The following is a 15,688-nucleotide window of genomic DNA, read 5'->3' as shown; positions in this document are numbered from 1 at the left end:
TGTTGTTTCTGTAACAGGGAAGAGCTAAATCGGACTCCATGCTCGATCTGTTTCTTTGACTTTAACCTTTGCTTTTCGTTGAGAATCCGCCTGCCAACGCAGGGGACACAGGTTCGAGCCCTGATCTGGGAAGATCCCACATGCCGCGGAGCAACTAAGCCCATGTGCCACAACTACTGAGCCTGTGCTCTAGAGCCTGCGAGCCGCAACTACTGAGCCCATGTGCTGCAACTACTGAAGCCCGCGTGCCTAGAGCCCATGCTGCACAACAAGAGAAGCCACCACAATAAGAAGCCCGCGCACTACAATGAAGAAGAGCCCCCTCTTACTGCAATTAGAGAAAGCCCATGTGCAGCAATGAAGACCCAACACAGCCAAAAATAAATAAATAAAATATATAAATTTATGAAAAAAGAAAAAGAAGTAACTCCTTAAAAAGAGAAGGGATAATATTTTAAAATATTAATGGCAATCCAAAACTAAAATCCACGTGATTGTGATAAAGCATTGGAGTTGGTCTGTATGCTGGTAGTGAGAGAGAAGCACCAAGGAGAGTGGCAGTATATTAAGGGTGTTTTCTTGGTGGGGTGCAGGGGAGTCAGAGATAATACTGTTGTGGTGGTGTTGCACAGGGTCATCTAAGCTGGAACTATGGTCCCCAGAATTCCGGTACATGTCTAGTTTCCATTTAGCTTTCGCATTGTATAGTCAAGAATTTGACTGGCCTTTGGTCCTGGTTTCTGGGAGGGAATCTAGATTCTCAGAATTTCCCAAGGGATAGGTGTGTCTTTGTTATTCATGGCTGTCGAGCCCCTAGATAGTTCCCGGATGGGGCTGGCCATTACTGGAAAGATCAACCATGTGGTTAGAGGGTTAGGGCTCTGAGCCAAGTCATACCAATTCTACCAATTCAACCTCCATGGGGTGGGGGGCGAAGGTTGGGGGTTGGAGATTGACTTCGATCACATGGCCAAGAATTCAAGCCATCATGCTCGGGTAATAGAATCCCAATAAAACTCTGGACTCGAAGCTTGGCTAAGCCTCCTGGCTGGTAATACACATTGATATGCCAGGAGTGTGACGCTTCCTGACTGCCTGGGGAGAGGACACAGAAACTTCCCATTTGAGACCCTCCCAAGGCCTACCCTATGTGTCTCTCCTTTTTTGTCTGGTTTTGATTTGCAGCCTTTTGCTATCACTGTGGCCATAAGTATAGCTCTTTCTTGAGTTCTGTGAGTCATTCTAGTGACTTATCAAACCTGAGGGGGTAGTGGGAACCCCCAAATTTGTAGCCAGTTGTTCAGAAGTGCAGGTGGCCTGGGAATCCAGGAGTCGCAGCTTGTGTCTGAAGTGAGGGCAGTCTCACAGAGGACTAAGCCCTCAACCTGTGAAGGTTAGCCTAACTCCAAGCAGTTAGTCTCAGAATTACAATGCAGTTCACAACAAGAGAAATGTGCTGGAGATCCAGAAGTCATAAGGGAAGCAGCAGCCATATATTCCACACTGTGGAAGCTTGGTGGAGGGTGCCGGGCACTGTGGTACCTCATGCATGTTGTTGCTGATCTCCTGGCTCACCTTGTTGGTGTGGGGCAGCACCCAGCCTGCAGGCTTCAGGTCATACAAGTCATCTAAGGTAGAGAAAGACAGACAGATACAGGCTCCATTATTTTTCCCCCCAGCAGTTTCCAGTTTGTCCCTGCTCCTGTTCTTGTTCAGCTTTCCTTCCCAACTGCTGGGCTGGCTAACTTATAATGACTTCAGGCCAATACCAGAGGCAGGCAACAAATTGTTCCACCAGCAATCACAATTGCGTCAACTTGAATCCCTATAATAAGTTCCTTATTCATTAATGCTCTTACTTCTGCCTCTCTGATTTTACCTTGACTGCCACAGCTGTTTCAGTCTATCCACTGATAGAAAATTATAATTTTAAATGTGATTGTTGAGAACTTAAGAAGAAGCACTACAGGAATAGAAACACTAGTGTTGTCAATCCTGACTTCATGCTACAAGCTTTAAAAAAAAAATGCTGATACCACTCTCCTCCCCGGAGATTCTGGGGTAAAGTTTAGATGTTAAATTGTTTTCTGAAAGGTTCCTAGGTGATCCTAGTATGCATCCAGGGTTATGAAATGCTGCACTAGAAGGAAGAAAAAAAGCAAAGGAAAGGTAATCAATCTTACACACACACAAGGAAGTATAACAGAAATAAATCAAAACATATCTTAATACGAGAGTCACTCCTAAAATAAAGAAGTATTAAAAATTAACTAATAGACTGACATAGCAGGCAAATATTAATAAAAATAAAGATGTGATATAGTAATATAATAGATAGAATTCATAGTTAATAGCATGAAAATGGATCAAGGATATTTACATTGATAAAAGTTATAGTACGTGTAAAGAAATGTCGTGTTTCTCTTTCTATCTGGCATAGCTTCAGGGTACATAAAACAAAAACTGGGAGACCTACTCAGAGAAAATAACAAATTAAAATCATCTCTTTTAGAATTTAAAGATCAAGAAGAAAAAAAACATACAAGGTTTGAAAAACATAATTAACAGGACTTACCTACCATATTAGAAGCATGTTTAACTTTAACCCTACACAACTGATGTTCTCTATTCTTCCTGTAATAAACATCAAAGTCCCTGACATGCTGAAGGCTGGAGGCTAGTAAGCTACTCCTGTATGTCCACCCATGCTTGTTCTTTTTTTTTATCAGATCGTGTTACCTCCCTGCTCTCTGGTACTTCATCACTGTCTGGTATTCTTTTTTTTTTTTTTTTTTTTTTGAATTTTTGAATTTTATTTATTTCTTTATACAGCAGGTTCTTATTAGTCATCAATTTTATACACATCAGTGTATACATGTCAATCCCAATCGCCCAATTCATCACACCACCATCCCCACACCCCTGCCGCTTTCCCCCCTTGGTGTCCATACGTTTGTTCTCTACATCTGTGTCTCAATTTCTGCCCTGCAAACCGGTTCATCTGTAGCATTTTTCTAGATTCCACATATATGTGTTAATATATGGTATTTTTTTCTTTCTGACTTACTTCACTCTGTACGACAGTCTCTAGATGCATCCACGTCTCAACAAATGAACCAATTTCGTTCTTTTTTATGGCTGAGTAATATTCCATTGTATATATGTACCACATCTTCTTCATCCATTCGTCTGTCGATGGGCATTTAGGTTGCTTCCATAACCTGGCTATTGTAAATAGTGCTGCAATGAACATTAGGGTGCATGTGTCTTTTTGAATTATGGTTTTCTCTGGGTATATGCCCAGTAGTGGGATTGCTGGATCATGTAGTAGTTCTATTTTTAGTTTTTTAAGGAACCTCCATACTGTTCTCCATAGTGGCTGTATCAATTTACATTCCCACCAACAGTGCAAGAGGGTTCCCTTTTCTCCACACCCTCTCCAGCATTGAGCTCTTCCAATCTGTTGAGTTGTTCCAATCCTGCTTATGCTAGCTTTTTTTTTTTTTTTTTTGTCTGCGTTGGGTCTTCGTTGCTGTGCATGGGCTTCTTCTGGTTGCGGTGAGCACAGGCTATTCTTCGTTGCAGTGGCAGGCTCCTCATTGCAGTAGCTTCTCTTGTGGAGCATGGGCTCTAGGCGCACGGGCTTCAGTAGTTGTGGCTCATGGGCTCAGTAGTTGTGGCTCATGGCCTCTAGAGCTCAGGCTCAGTAGCTGTTGCTCACGGGCTTAGTTGCTCCTCGGCATGTGGGATCTTCCTGGACCAGGGCCCAAACCCATGTCCCCTGCATTGGCAGGTGGATTCTTAACCACTGCACCACCAGGGAAGTCCTATGCTAGTTCTTATTAATATATGTTCTTAATTTAAATATTATATAAACCAATAAAATATGAATGTGAAAAATAGTAGTTGTTTCTAGAAAACTAAGTTGAATACTTTGAAAAGATCCAGTAAGGATATATCATTATAAAAACTTCCTGTCAGATTAAGTGTGTGCAAGACAACTGTAAAAAAAACAAAAAAAAAAGGATGTGAATTCTAGAAAACTTGAATACTTCACAAGTGTCTTTCAGACATCTATGGAACCATCATGAGAGCTGGGAAAAGAAACATCAAGCAGGCATCACTTTGAGCAGGATGAAACTGACAGGCAGGAGGGTCAGCCAGGAATGATGGATGTGGTTTCAGATTCTCTCAGCAGCCCCTGGAGAGCTGGGCCTGGGCTGTGGGTTCAGTCCTGCTAGCTCACTGCCAGGCAACCTAGAAAAATCCTGTGATCATCCAGCTAGTGAACTGGTTTGTCTCTCTACAAGTTTTTATCACACAGGCCACATTTTCTGTTCACAAGGCTATAAAATTAGAGGTCACAATAGAAGCATGGAGAAAAAAGTCATTTAGAAATAACTAAATAGAATCTAAGTAATTCAAGTTAGAGGGGAAAAAAAAAATCAAACATAAAAATACAGACCATTTAAAATGAAGAATGGTCACTGCACTATATATCAAATCCCATGGATTAACTTACACTTCCAGTCAAGAGGGAGTAACAAAGATTAGAATTACCTTTCTGCCTGAAACAATCAATAGACAAGCAAAGACAATGGACGTCAGGTACAAAGGACAGAGATCCCTGAGAAACAGGAGATGAGTGGGGTGAGCTCTATGATGGCTGCAGCTTACTGCCTTGAGAAAATTTTCGGGCTGCAGTGTAGTAGGGGGGCAGACAGGCAGAGCTTGGCAAACTCCAAGTTGAGGAGGTAAAGCTGAGTGTTCAGGGAAACTAAGGTCACTAGAATGTCCATTACACAGTACTGAAGAGGATTAAGTTGTACTGAGAGAAAACTAGTGATCTGCAGAAAGTTTCCTCCAGTATTCATGGGAGTACTGACCAGCATACAGGTTTGAAGAAAGTACCCAAGCCTGGGGAAAGAATTGTCCCACAGAAGTATAAGTAATACTACCCAACACTCACATAAGACCAGGAACGGTATCTGTTATCACTGGCCAGACTGAAAAACTTCCTAATTCATGAGGTACCTAGTAGAGCATTAAAAAGCGTCTTGCCTCAGTGATGGGGTGAATTAACCCTAGACATAATATTTCTCAAATCCTGCCTAACAAATCTTAAAAGCAAGTCCTGAAGTGATGCAACTGTTAACAAGTAACTGTGTCCCAGAATAAAACTCAAGAATATTTATAGAAATACGAAATACCAAGCATGCAATATGGTAAATTTCACCAATGCCTAGCATTCAATCAAAATTACAAGGCAAGCAAAGAAGCAGGAAAATACATCCAATAAGGAGACAGTATATCAAAAGGTATTAGAATTAGCAGACAAGAATATTAAAAATTGCTATAACTTTATTCCATATGTTGAAAATTTTAAGTAAAAGCAGTGAAGATATTAAAAGATCCAAATCATGTGTTAACTAACTCCATGGGGGGAATCCTTTCACAATGTGTGTGTGTGTGTGTGTGTGTGTGTGTGTGTGTGTATAACCATGTTGTACATTTTAAATATCTTATAGTTTTATCAATTGTACCTCAATAAAGCTTACCAAAAAAATGAGAAAAATAGAGATCCAAATAAAACTTCTAGAGAGAAAAACTACAATGTCTAAGATGAAGAGTATATTTGAACTAATTGCTGATTAGACACTGAAGAAAAAAAGATTAGTGGACTTGAAGACATAGCAACAGAAACTATCCAACATGAAACACACAGAGAAAAAATAATCTAAAAAAGAAGCAGCATATCAGTGAGCTATGGGACTATATCAAGCAGCCTAATTAGAGTTTCCAAAGAAGAAAAAAATGGGGACACAAAAGAATTTTTTTAAATAATGGCCAAAATTTTTCCAAATTTAATGAAAACTGTAAACCCACAGATCTATGCAGCTCAATGAACCCCAAAGCAAAAGAAACATGAAAAAAACAACATTAAGGCACATTATAATCAAATGGCTCAAAACCAGCTAGAGAAAATTGACACATTATGTATATATAATGTGTGCATGTTCACAAATGACTCCAAAAGCACCACCAGTCTTTTGATTTTGGGGTTACAAATATAATTCAGTGAGTAGGGGAATTCACAAATAAAGCCGCAAGTAATGAAAATCTAGTGTATAGCAATACAATGGAATATCATTTGGCCATAAAAAGGATTGAAATGCTACAATATGGATGAATCTTGAAAACATGATAACTGTGAGAAGCCAGACACAAAAGGACAAATATGAATCTGCTTAGATGTCCAGAATAGGCAAATCCTTTTTTGAGTGTTTTATAGATGACATTTATCAGTTTGAGAAAGTTCCTTTTCATTATTACCTTAACTGTTTTATCATGAAGTGTGCTGAATTTCTTTAAATGCTTTTTTTGTGTCTATTGAGATGATTCTGAGTTTTTTATTTATCTTTTATTCTGTTGATAGGGTGTGGTATATTAATTGATTTTAGGATGCTAATCCAATCTTACATTGCTAAGATAAATCCTTCTAGGCCATGTTATATAATCCATTTATATACCTCTGGTTGTTTTGTTTGCTATTTTATTAAGGATTTTTGTGTCTATATTTATAAGATATATTGCTCTGTGGTTTGATTTTCTTATTATATGTTTTTCTGGTTCTTGTGATGAGAGTAATACTGGCCTCATAGAATGAGTTGTGAAGTGTTTCCTACTCTTCTATTCTTTGGAAGAGTTTCAGAAAAATTAGTATTCTTCATTAAATATTTGGTAGAATTTATCAGTGAAGCCAGCTGGGTCTGGGTTTTCTTTTTGGGGTAGTTTTTGAGTACTAATTCAATTTCTTTGTTATGTCTATTCGGATTTTCTATTTCCTCTTGAGTCAGTTTCAGTAGTTTGCATCTTTCTAAAAACTTGTCCCATCATCTAAGTTATCTAATTTGTTGGCATGCAGTTGTTCATAGTAGTCCCTTATGAAAGAGTCCTTCTTTCATATATGACAGCAGATTTCTTATAGGAAAAAATGCAAGAGGACATTTTAAAAATATAGGCATACTTCATTTTATTGCACTTCACTTTATTGCCCTTTAAAGATATTGCTTTTTTTTTTACAAACAGAAGGTTTCTGGCAACCCTGTGTCAAGCAAGTCTATTGGCACCATTTTTCCAACAGTTGCTCACTTCATATGACTCTGTGTCAAATTTTGGTAATTCCCGCAAGACTTCAAACTTTTAAATGACTATTATATTTGTAATTAGTGATCTTTGATGTTACTATTGTCATTGTTTTGGGGTGCCACAAATTGTGCCTATATAAAATGGCAAACTTAACCAATAAGTGTGTGGGTTCCAAATGTCCCCTAACCTCTCTCTCTCTCTCCCCCGTCAGGCTTCCCTATTCCCCAAGACATAACAATATTGAAATTAGGTCAATTTATAACCCTACGATGGCCTCTAAGTGTTCAAGTGAAAGGAAGAGTCAAACATCTCTCACTTTAAATCAAAAGCTACAAATGATTAAGCTTAGTGAGGAAGGCATGTCTAAAGCTGAGATAGGCTGAAAGCAAGGCCTCTTGCGCCAAACAGTTAAACAAGTTGTGAATACAAAGGAAAAGTTCTTAAACGAACTCCACTGAAAACATGAATGACAAGAAAGCAAAACAGCCTTATTGCTGATATGGAGAAAGTTTTAGTGGTCTGGATCGAAGAGTCAAACCAGCCACAACATTCCCTTAAGTCAAAGCCTAATCCAGAGCAAGGCCCTAACTCTCTTCAATTCTGTGAAGGCTGAGAGAGGTGAGGAAGCTACAGAAGAAAAGTTTGAAGCCAGAAGAGGTTGGTTCATGAGGTTTAAGGAAAGAAGCCTCTTCATAACATCAAAGTGCAAGGTGAAGCAGCAAGTGCTGATGTGGAAGCTACAGCAAGTTATCCAGAGGATCCAGCTAAGTTAATTAATAAAGGTGTCTACATGAAACAGCAGATTTTCAATGTAGATGAAACAGCCTTATATTGGAAGAAGATGCCATCTAGGACTTTCATAACTAGAGAGATGTCAATGCCTGGCTTTGAAACTTGAAAACACAGGCTGACTCTCTTGTTAGGGAATAATGCAGTTGGTGACCTGAAATTGAAGCCAATACTCATTCACCATTCTGAAAATCCTAAGGGCCTTAAGAATTATGCTAAATCTACTCTGCCTGTGCTCTATAAGTGGAACAACAAAGCCTGGATGACAGCTCACCTATTTACAACACGTCTTACTGAGTATTTTAAGTCCACTGTTGAGACCTACTGTTCAGGAAAAAAAGATTTCTTTCAAAAGGTTACTGCTCATTGACAACGCAACTGGTCACCCAAGAGCTCTGATGGAGATGGACAAGATTAATGTTGTTTTCATGCCTGCTAACACAACATCCATTTAACACAATATCCATTCTGCAGCCCATGGATCAAGGAGTAATTATGACTTTCAAGTCTTATTATTTAAGAACTACATTTCGGGACTTCCCTGGCGGTCCAGTGGTTAAGACTCCATGCTTCCACTGCAGGGGACACCACTTCGATCCCTGGTGGGGGAACTAAGATCCCGCATGCCATGGGGCACGGCCAAAAAAACAACAACAAACAAATAAAAAAGAAATACATTTCATAAGGTTATAGCTGCCATAGACACCGTGATTCCTCAGATGGATCTGGGCAAAGTAAATTGAAAACCTGGAAAAGCTTCATCATTCTAGATGCCATTAAGAACATTCATGATTCAGAGGAAGAGGTCAAAATATCAACATTAACAGGAGTTTGGAAGAAGCTGATTCCAACCTGAATGAATGAGGGGTTCAAGACTTCGGTGCAGGAAGTAACTGCAGATGTGGTAGAAATAGGAAGAGAACTAGAATTAGAAGTGGAGCCTGAAGATGTGACGACATTGCTGTGATCTCATGATAAAACTTCCACAGATCAGGAGTTGCTTCTTATGGATGAGCAAAGAAAGTGGTTTCTTGAGATGGAATCTACTCCAGGTGAAGATGCTGTGAAGATTAATGAAATGACAACAAAGGATTTAGAATATTACATAAAATTATTTGATAAAGCAGGAGCAGGGCTTCAAAGGATTGGCTCCAATTCTGAAAGAAATTTCACTGTGGGTAAAAATGCTATCAAACAGCATTGCACGCTGCAGAAAAATCATTCGTGAAAGGAAGAGTCAATCAGTGCAGCAAAACTTCATTGTTGTCTTATTTTTAGAAACTGTCACAGCCATTCCAACCTTCAGCAACCACCACCCTGATCAGTCAGCAGCCATCAGCATCGAAGCAAGACCCTCCACCTGCAAAAAGATTATAAATCGCTGAAGGCTCAGATGATTAGCACACACACACACACTCACACACACACAAATATAAAGTGTATAACAGTACAGTCTAGCAAGCTTGAACAGGGTGTGGGAGGGAAGGTAAAATATATCAGGCGCTAAAACTGGACTATAACTCGAGAGAGAGGTTTACAAAAATTATGAGAAATACTAGGTAAAACTCTATATCCATTAATTTGGAAAGACAGAGGAAATGTTGATTTTTAATAAAGATATAAATTCAGCTGGCCCACAATGAATGGCCGCCGCGGCTGCCGCTGCTGCTGAAGCGGAGGCCGTGGGGGCCGTAGCTCCGGCGCAGGAGGCCGCGCCCCGGGCCCAGGCCCGGCCCCAGCCGCCGCTGCGGAGCTGGCCGGGTGTCCCCGGAGCGCGGCCACGGCTTAGCCGCCGCCTCCATAGCCCAGACGCTGCAGATGCAGATCCCGAACTTCGGCCACAGCATTCTGGAGTGCCTCAAGGAGCAGCGGCTGCAGGGCCCATACTGTGATGTCTCGTTGGTGGTCAAGGGCCCTGCCTTCAAGGTCCACCGGGCCGTGCTGGCCGCCAGCAGCTCCTACTTCCTGGGCCTGTCCTACAGCAGCCGGAGTGCGGCGGTGGAGCTGCCGGCGGCTGCGCAGCCCCAGTCCTTCCAGCAGAGCCTCAGCTTCCGCTACACGGGCCGGCTGAGCATTAACATGGGCGACCAGTTTCTGCTCATGTACACATCGGGCTTCCTGCAGATCCAGGAGATCATGGAGCAGGGCACAGAGTTCTTCCTCAAAGTGAGCTCACCCTGCTGTGACTCCCAGGGCCTGCACGCCGAGGAGGGCCCCTCGTCCGAGCCCCAGAGCCCTGTGGCGCAGACGTCGAGCTGGCCGGCCTGCGGCACCCCACTGCCCCTCGTGTCTCGCGTCAAGACGGAGCAGCAGGAGTCGGACTCTGTGCAGTGCACGCCCGTGGCCAAGCGGCTGTGGGACAGCAGCCAGAAGGAGGCCGGCGGTGGCTGCAGTGGCAACGGCAGCCGCAAGATGGCCAAGTTCTCCGCGCCGGACCTGGTCGCCAACCGGCCGCCCCAGCAGGCCCAGGCGGTGGCGGCGGCACAGCGCGCCAGAGTGGCTGGGGGCGGGAAGCCGGCGGGGGCCGTGGCGGCAGCGGCAGGCGGAGTGGTGAGTGGTTCCAGCACGTCGGAGCGGACCAGCCCGGGCATCTCAAGCGCTTACACCAGCGACAGCCGCGGCTCTTACCACGAGGAGGAGGAGGAGGACGCGGGCGAGGAGGGCACAGAGGAGCAGTACCGGCAGATGTGCTATATGTCCGCCACGTACCGCATGATGAATGTAGGCCAGACCGCCGAGAAGGTGGAGGAGGCCCTCCCTGAGCAGGTAGCCCACCGAGTCCCGGAATCACATCCGAGTGCGGCAAGACCTGGCGTCTCTCCCTGCTGAGCTCATCAACCAGTTCGGTAGCCGCTGCCACACCCCAGGCTCTATGATGAGGGTGACCCCTCTGAGAAGCTGGAGCTGGTAACAGGCACCAGCGTGTACGTCACCCGGGCGCAGCTCATGAACTGCCACGTCAGCGCGGGCACGCGGCACAAGGTGCTGCTGTGGCGCCTCCTGGCCTCCTTCTTTGACCGGAACACGCTGGCCAACAGCTGTGGCACCGGCGTCCGCTCTTCCAGGAACAGCTCTAGCAGCAAACCACTGGATGGTCGCGTCCTCCACGCTGTCAAGTACTACTGCCAGAACTTTGCTCCCAGCTTCAACGAGAGCGAGATGAACGCCATCGCAGCCGACATGTGCACCAACGCCCGCCGAGTGTGAGGAAGAGCTGGACCCCCAAGGTCAAGCTGCTTATGGCCGAGGGTGACGCCTACACCACCTTCGTCAGCTACACAGGCAAGACAGAGCCGGACATGAGGGGTGTGGAGCACGGCTTCGAGACGGCCAGCCATGACGGCGAGGCTGGCCCCTCGGCCGAGGAAGCCGTCCAGTACCCCCCCACCGGACTCTCCCTCGGGGCCGTCACACTCCCCCTCCTGTCACACCCGCCCGCCATCTTGGGCACGAGCTACTGTCTGTCCTTCCCCAGGACCCGCGGGGGGCACTGCATGCTCCGGCCCCTCTGCCCACCCCCCACCCCCCGTCCCACCCCCTGACTCCAGTCCGATCAGGGATCCGGGCTGGGAGAGGACGGCAGGTGGTGCGAGATCTGCGTTGCCTTCTCTAGCACACACACTCGTGCACAGTCGGGGGGCTCTTGCTCCCCCTCTTCTAACCCCGAGCAACTGTCTCCCCACTCACCAGGCCAGGCACAGGGAGGGGTTGGCCTGGGGGGCTTGGGAAGACCCCCTTCCCAGACGCTGGGCCACCTAGCCAGAGCATTCCTCAGCCTCTGCCCCCCTGCAGCCCCTTGGGACTCACAGGGGCCCCGGGTTCTCAGGACCCCTCCCGCCACCACCTCCCAGTGCTTCCACGTTCCAAAAGCACCTTCCTGTCTCCCTCGTCTGGCCCTGCGCCTGGGGGCTGGGGTAGGCGCGGCCATGAGGACTGCCCGTTTTACAGCTGAGGAAACTCGGGCTCAGAGAAACTCCATAACCGACCTAAGGTGGCGGGCGGTGGCAGGCCCAGCGCCCTTCTCTTCCCCCACCTGTGCTCAGCCTCTCTTGCCGCCACCAGCCCCCTGGGGCCTGAGAGGGGCAGGTCCTGAGAGGGGGGCCCTTGGGGTCAGACCGAGAGTCTCTGAGGATAGAAGGAGAGGTTTCCGGGGCTCGCAGAAGCGTGTGGGTGTGCGTGTGTGTGTGTGCGCGGGCGTGCGTGTGTGGAAGTTTTGCTTTTAAACAGATGAAGACGTGAGAGGCAGTAGGACCAGGGGTGGAACCCAGGGGAGCAGGCTGGGGAGCTGCTGCCTTTCCCTTCCTTCCCCACCCCACCCCCGACCCCCCAAGGCAGGGCTCCCAGCCCCCAGCCCCTGTACGTACTTTTTAAAACATGTTTTTAGCTAATGAAATATTGAAGTGTAAGATTCCTATTATTTTTCAAACCAACGGGACCGTGTCTGATGTCCCCTTCGGTCCTCGGGGCTGTGGAAGGCAGGACGGAGTGGGGAGCCGGGGGCAGGCTGAATGTGCGCGTGTGTGTGGAGTGGGGGCGCGCGTTGACGAGGGGGGCCCCCCAGGCCCCGCTCTGCCTGGGCTCCCGTGGGTCTGGCCGGCTTCCACTCAACCCCAGGGCCTCCCCCCAAGGGCTACATTGCAAGGTCCGGTTGGCTGAGTCCAGCTCCTGGCAGGGCCGGGTCCGCTTCATGGTTACAGATCGTTTGCCGAATCTTCTTTTACCATTCCTCTCTTTCTATCCTTGCCTAGCTCCGCGAGTGGTTTTGTGGATTTTTTGAGTTCTTTGTGTAAACTTGGAGGGTTCTTTTTGTTTTTTAACCGCCCCCCCCGCACCCCTCCCCACACACGGTGGATGTCATTTCTTTGCAGTTCACATTTTTGTCTCCAGCCCTGGTTCTCAAGGCCTCTGTCTCCGAGCAGTCTGACTAGCCCATTGCTCCCAGCAGCCTCTCTCTCTCCAAAGGCAAGGGGATTACAGGAGGTGGGGTGGGGGCCAGCTGGACCACTGGGATCTGACCTGGAGGCCTGTGCCCCCCCCCCCAGGAGCCCCTGCCAGCCTGCGGGGAGCGGGTCCTTCCTGACATCTGCTTGCTGCAAGGGGCAGGGTCAGTACAGCGGGGGGCCCTGGCGCTCTGCTTTCCTGGCCCAGCCCCAGTGCCTTAGCCCTCAGCCGGCCCGAGGGCGTGGGGCGGGGGGGTGGGGGTCGACAGCCCCAGCTAAAGCACGAGCACCTTAGTCGCACCTCCCCTGCCCCCTCATCCTGGCCTTGACACCGCACCCCAGCGTAGATCCCAAAGCACAACATCCTGGTCACTTGGCAAGCTGCCGGGCCGACCAAGGCCGAGGGGTGGGCTGGGGCTCCAGCCAGACCCCCAAAGGAAGCAGGAGTCCCCAGGCGCTCCCCTCCTTCCAGGCCTCAGCGGGGGCCAGCTGTGTGGGACTGAGGTCTTCTCCCTCCCCACCCCCTTGTCCTGGGCAGGCCCCTGTCCAGCCCCTCCTGGCCTTGTCCTCGGGTGGGGCTTGCCCCGTCCCTCCTCCGAGCCCCTGCAGCACGGGGTTGGGTGGCAGAGCGCTCTTGTTTCAGGGACTCCAGAAGGTGCCCCTGGCTACCTGGACTGTGTGTATAGGTCTGGGGAGGGGGCGGGGGAGAGGGGCGGGGCAGGGGCGCAGGGGAGGAAACTCCTCACCAGGAGAGCCAAAGACAGGGTTGTGCCTTACCCCAGGAGCCACCCCTGTGCCCTCCCGCCCTGCCCTCCTCGCTCTTGGGCGGCCTGCTGCTTTTCCTGCTTTCCCTTCCCCTGGCCCTGCCCTGCCCTGAGCTGCATGGACCCCCACCCCCGGGCAGCCAGGATGGAACATGAATGGAGAATCACTGACCAACGCAAAAAAGACTCTGGGGGCCCCCCTCCACGTCCCCCAGCCGCCCGTTCACCCATGTCTCTTTCACGAAGCACAGATCACCCGCCTCGTCCGCGGGGAGTGCCAACACCCTCCCTGCCCTGGGCCCAGCCCCTCCTCCGGCCCATAAGTGAGATTAAACATTAACTACTGTAAGAAGAGGAGCCGCCCTGGGAAATGTGAACCATGAGAATATCAGTGATACTGATGAGAATAAACTAAATGCCTTTGTAACAAAAAAACAAAAAAAGATATAAATTCATTCTACAAAACTAACAGAACCACAATTCCAAAACCCAACTAAGGTAAACAATTATTTTAAGAAAACCTTAATGAATACAGATCCAATAACTTCTTAACAACCTGAAAAACAAATAGAATTCTAGAGGGTATTAGAGGCACAGTATGTTGTGATACAATTTTTATAATAGGATGCAATGATGGTTCAGGGTTCGGAAATCTATACCAAAGACGTTTTCAGTGTTGAAGCCTCCTTTTTTCAATTATTTGACAAACGTTCCTTCATTTATTCAGCAAAAATTTACCATGTATTATATATATTCCTACATATTCCTATGTATAGGAATTCAGTGGTGAAAAAATGAGGTCCTGGACTTCATGGAGACATCTAGAGAGATACAAATAAAAATAAAATTTTAATACAATAAAAAGGCTGTAAGAGAAATACAGGGAATACTATAGGAATACATAAATTAGCACGCAAACATTAGGGTGCTGTTGGAATAACCCTGTTGCAATGGTGATTGCCCATTCTAGGATGGTGGCCGTGGATACAGATAAGATGGGCCTACACAACGTAATCAGAAAGTGGTATAAAATTTTCTGATGATTGACTAGATGGAAAAGGGTGGAGTCAGAGATTCTTTGGGGGGATCTTAATGTATTATGTATAAAAGGGTAAAGAAAGGGTCAAGTAAGTTCAAAAAATACTGTTAGGTATAAACATTGCTGCAGCACTTGTCAGCTTTCTGGCATTTTCTCATTGAGAGTCACGGTGTTAGATAGTACATAATGTTCACCATACATTTGACTTCAGAACCCTGTTATTTTTGCAGAACACCTTGTGAGAGTACTGTTTCATGGAACACACTCTGGGAGAAACTGCTTTCCATAAAAACAATCTCTTCCTTTCTACTCCTGCAGCTCTCAATACCTCGGTGAATTGTCTCACCAGCTATATTCAATTCTTTGTGGCTGTCTTGTTCTCTCTCTTTACACAGTACATATACTTAGTCTGGTTACTTTCAACTGGATGAGGGTGAAGTGAAAGATTCACTGGAACCTCAGAAGGGTGTCCCAAAAACCATTAAAAAAGAAAAAAATTATTCTGGACCAGGGTCACCTGTGAATCAACAGGAACAGATCTGAGCCACAGATAAGTTGCAATAAAGCAGTATTAATCTTTGTTAATATCTACAAAGGCTACTGAGTAAATTTTCATATAGGTCAGACACCTGAAAATAACAGGCTCGTTGGAAACAAATCCTTCTACTATGAAACTGCTTAAGCAAACAGAAACTTGATTTGGACGCTCTGTGCTGAGTAACTGGACAGCTAGCTCCATTTACCTGGACTCAGAAAAGCCGCCTGCATTTAGACACAGAGAAAACCAAATGTACAAACTCCTAGAGACTAGGGAGAGTAACTCAATTAGTTTACAGTGCTCAGAAACATAAACCATGTGTTACTGAAAATCTGATTCTAAAATATAAGTTTGATACGTTCAAAAGGTATATTTCAGGATACTCTAACACCACGCAATCACTGAATAAATGTATGCTGCTAGCTTTTTGTGTACAATGTTAGTGATGTCAAAAAAAAAGACACACCCC

The 15,688-nt window shown here is 46.3% G+C and overlaps 1 pseudogene; it reads left to right on the top strand.

Annotated features, from left to right (window-relative positions):
- Nucleotides 1-8,794: 8,794 nt before the first annotated feature.
- On the top strand, nucleotides 8,795-11,480 carry LOC137231177 (nucleus accumbens-associated protein 1 pseudogene; annotated as a pseudogene).
- The last annotated feature ends 4,208 nt before the right edge of the window (nucleotides 11,481-15,688 follow it).

The sequence above is a fragment of the Pseudorca crassidens genome, chromosome 9, assembly GCF_039906515.1.
Source record: "Pseudorca crassidens isolate mPseCra1 chromosome 9, mPseCra1.hap1, whole genome shotgun sequence".
In the NCBI taxonomy this organism is placed as follows: Eukaryota; Metazoa; Chordata; class Mammalia; order Artiodactyla; family Delphinidae; genus Pseudorca; species Pseudorca crassidens.
Note: the sequence above shows the minus strand (reverse complement) of the source record. Positions and strands in the feature narration are given on the sequence as shown.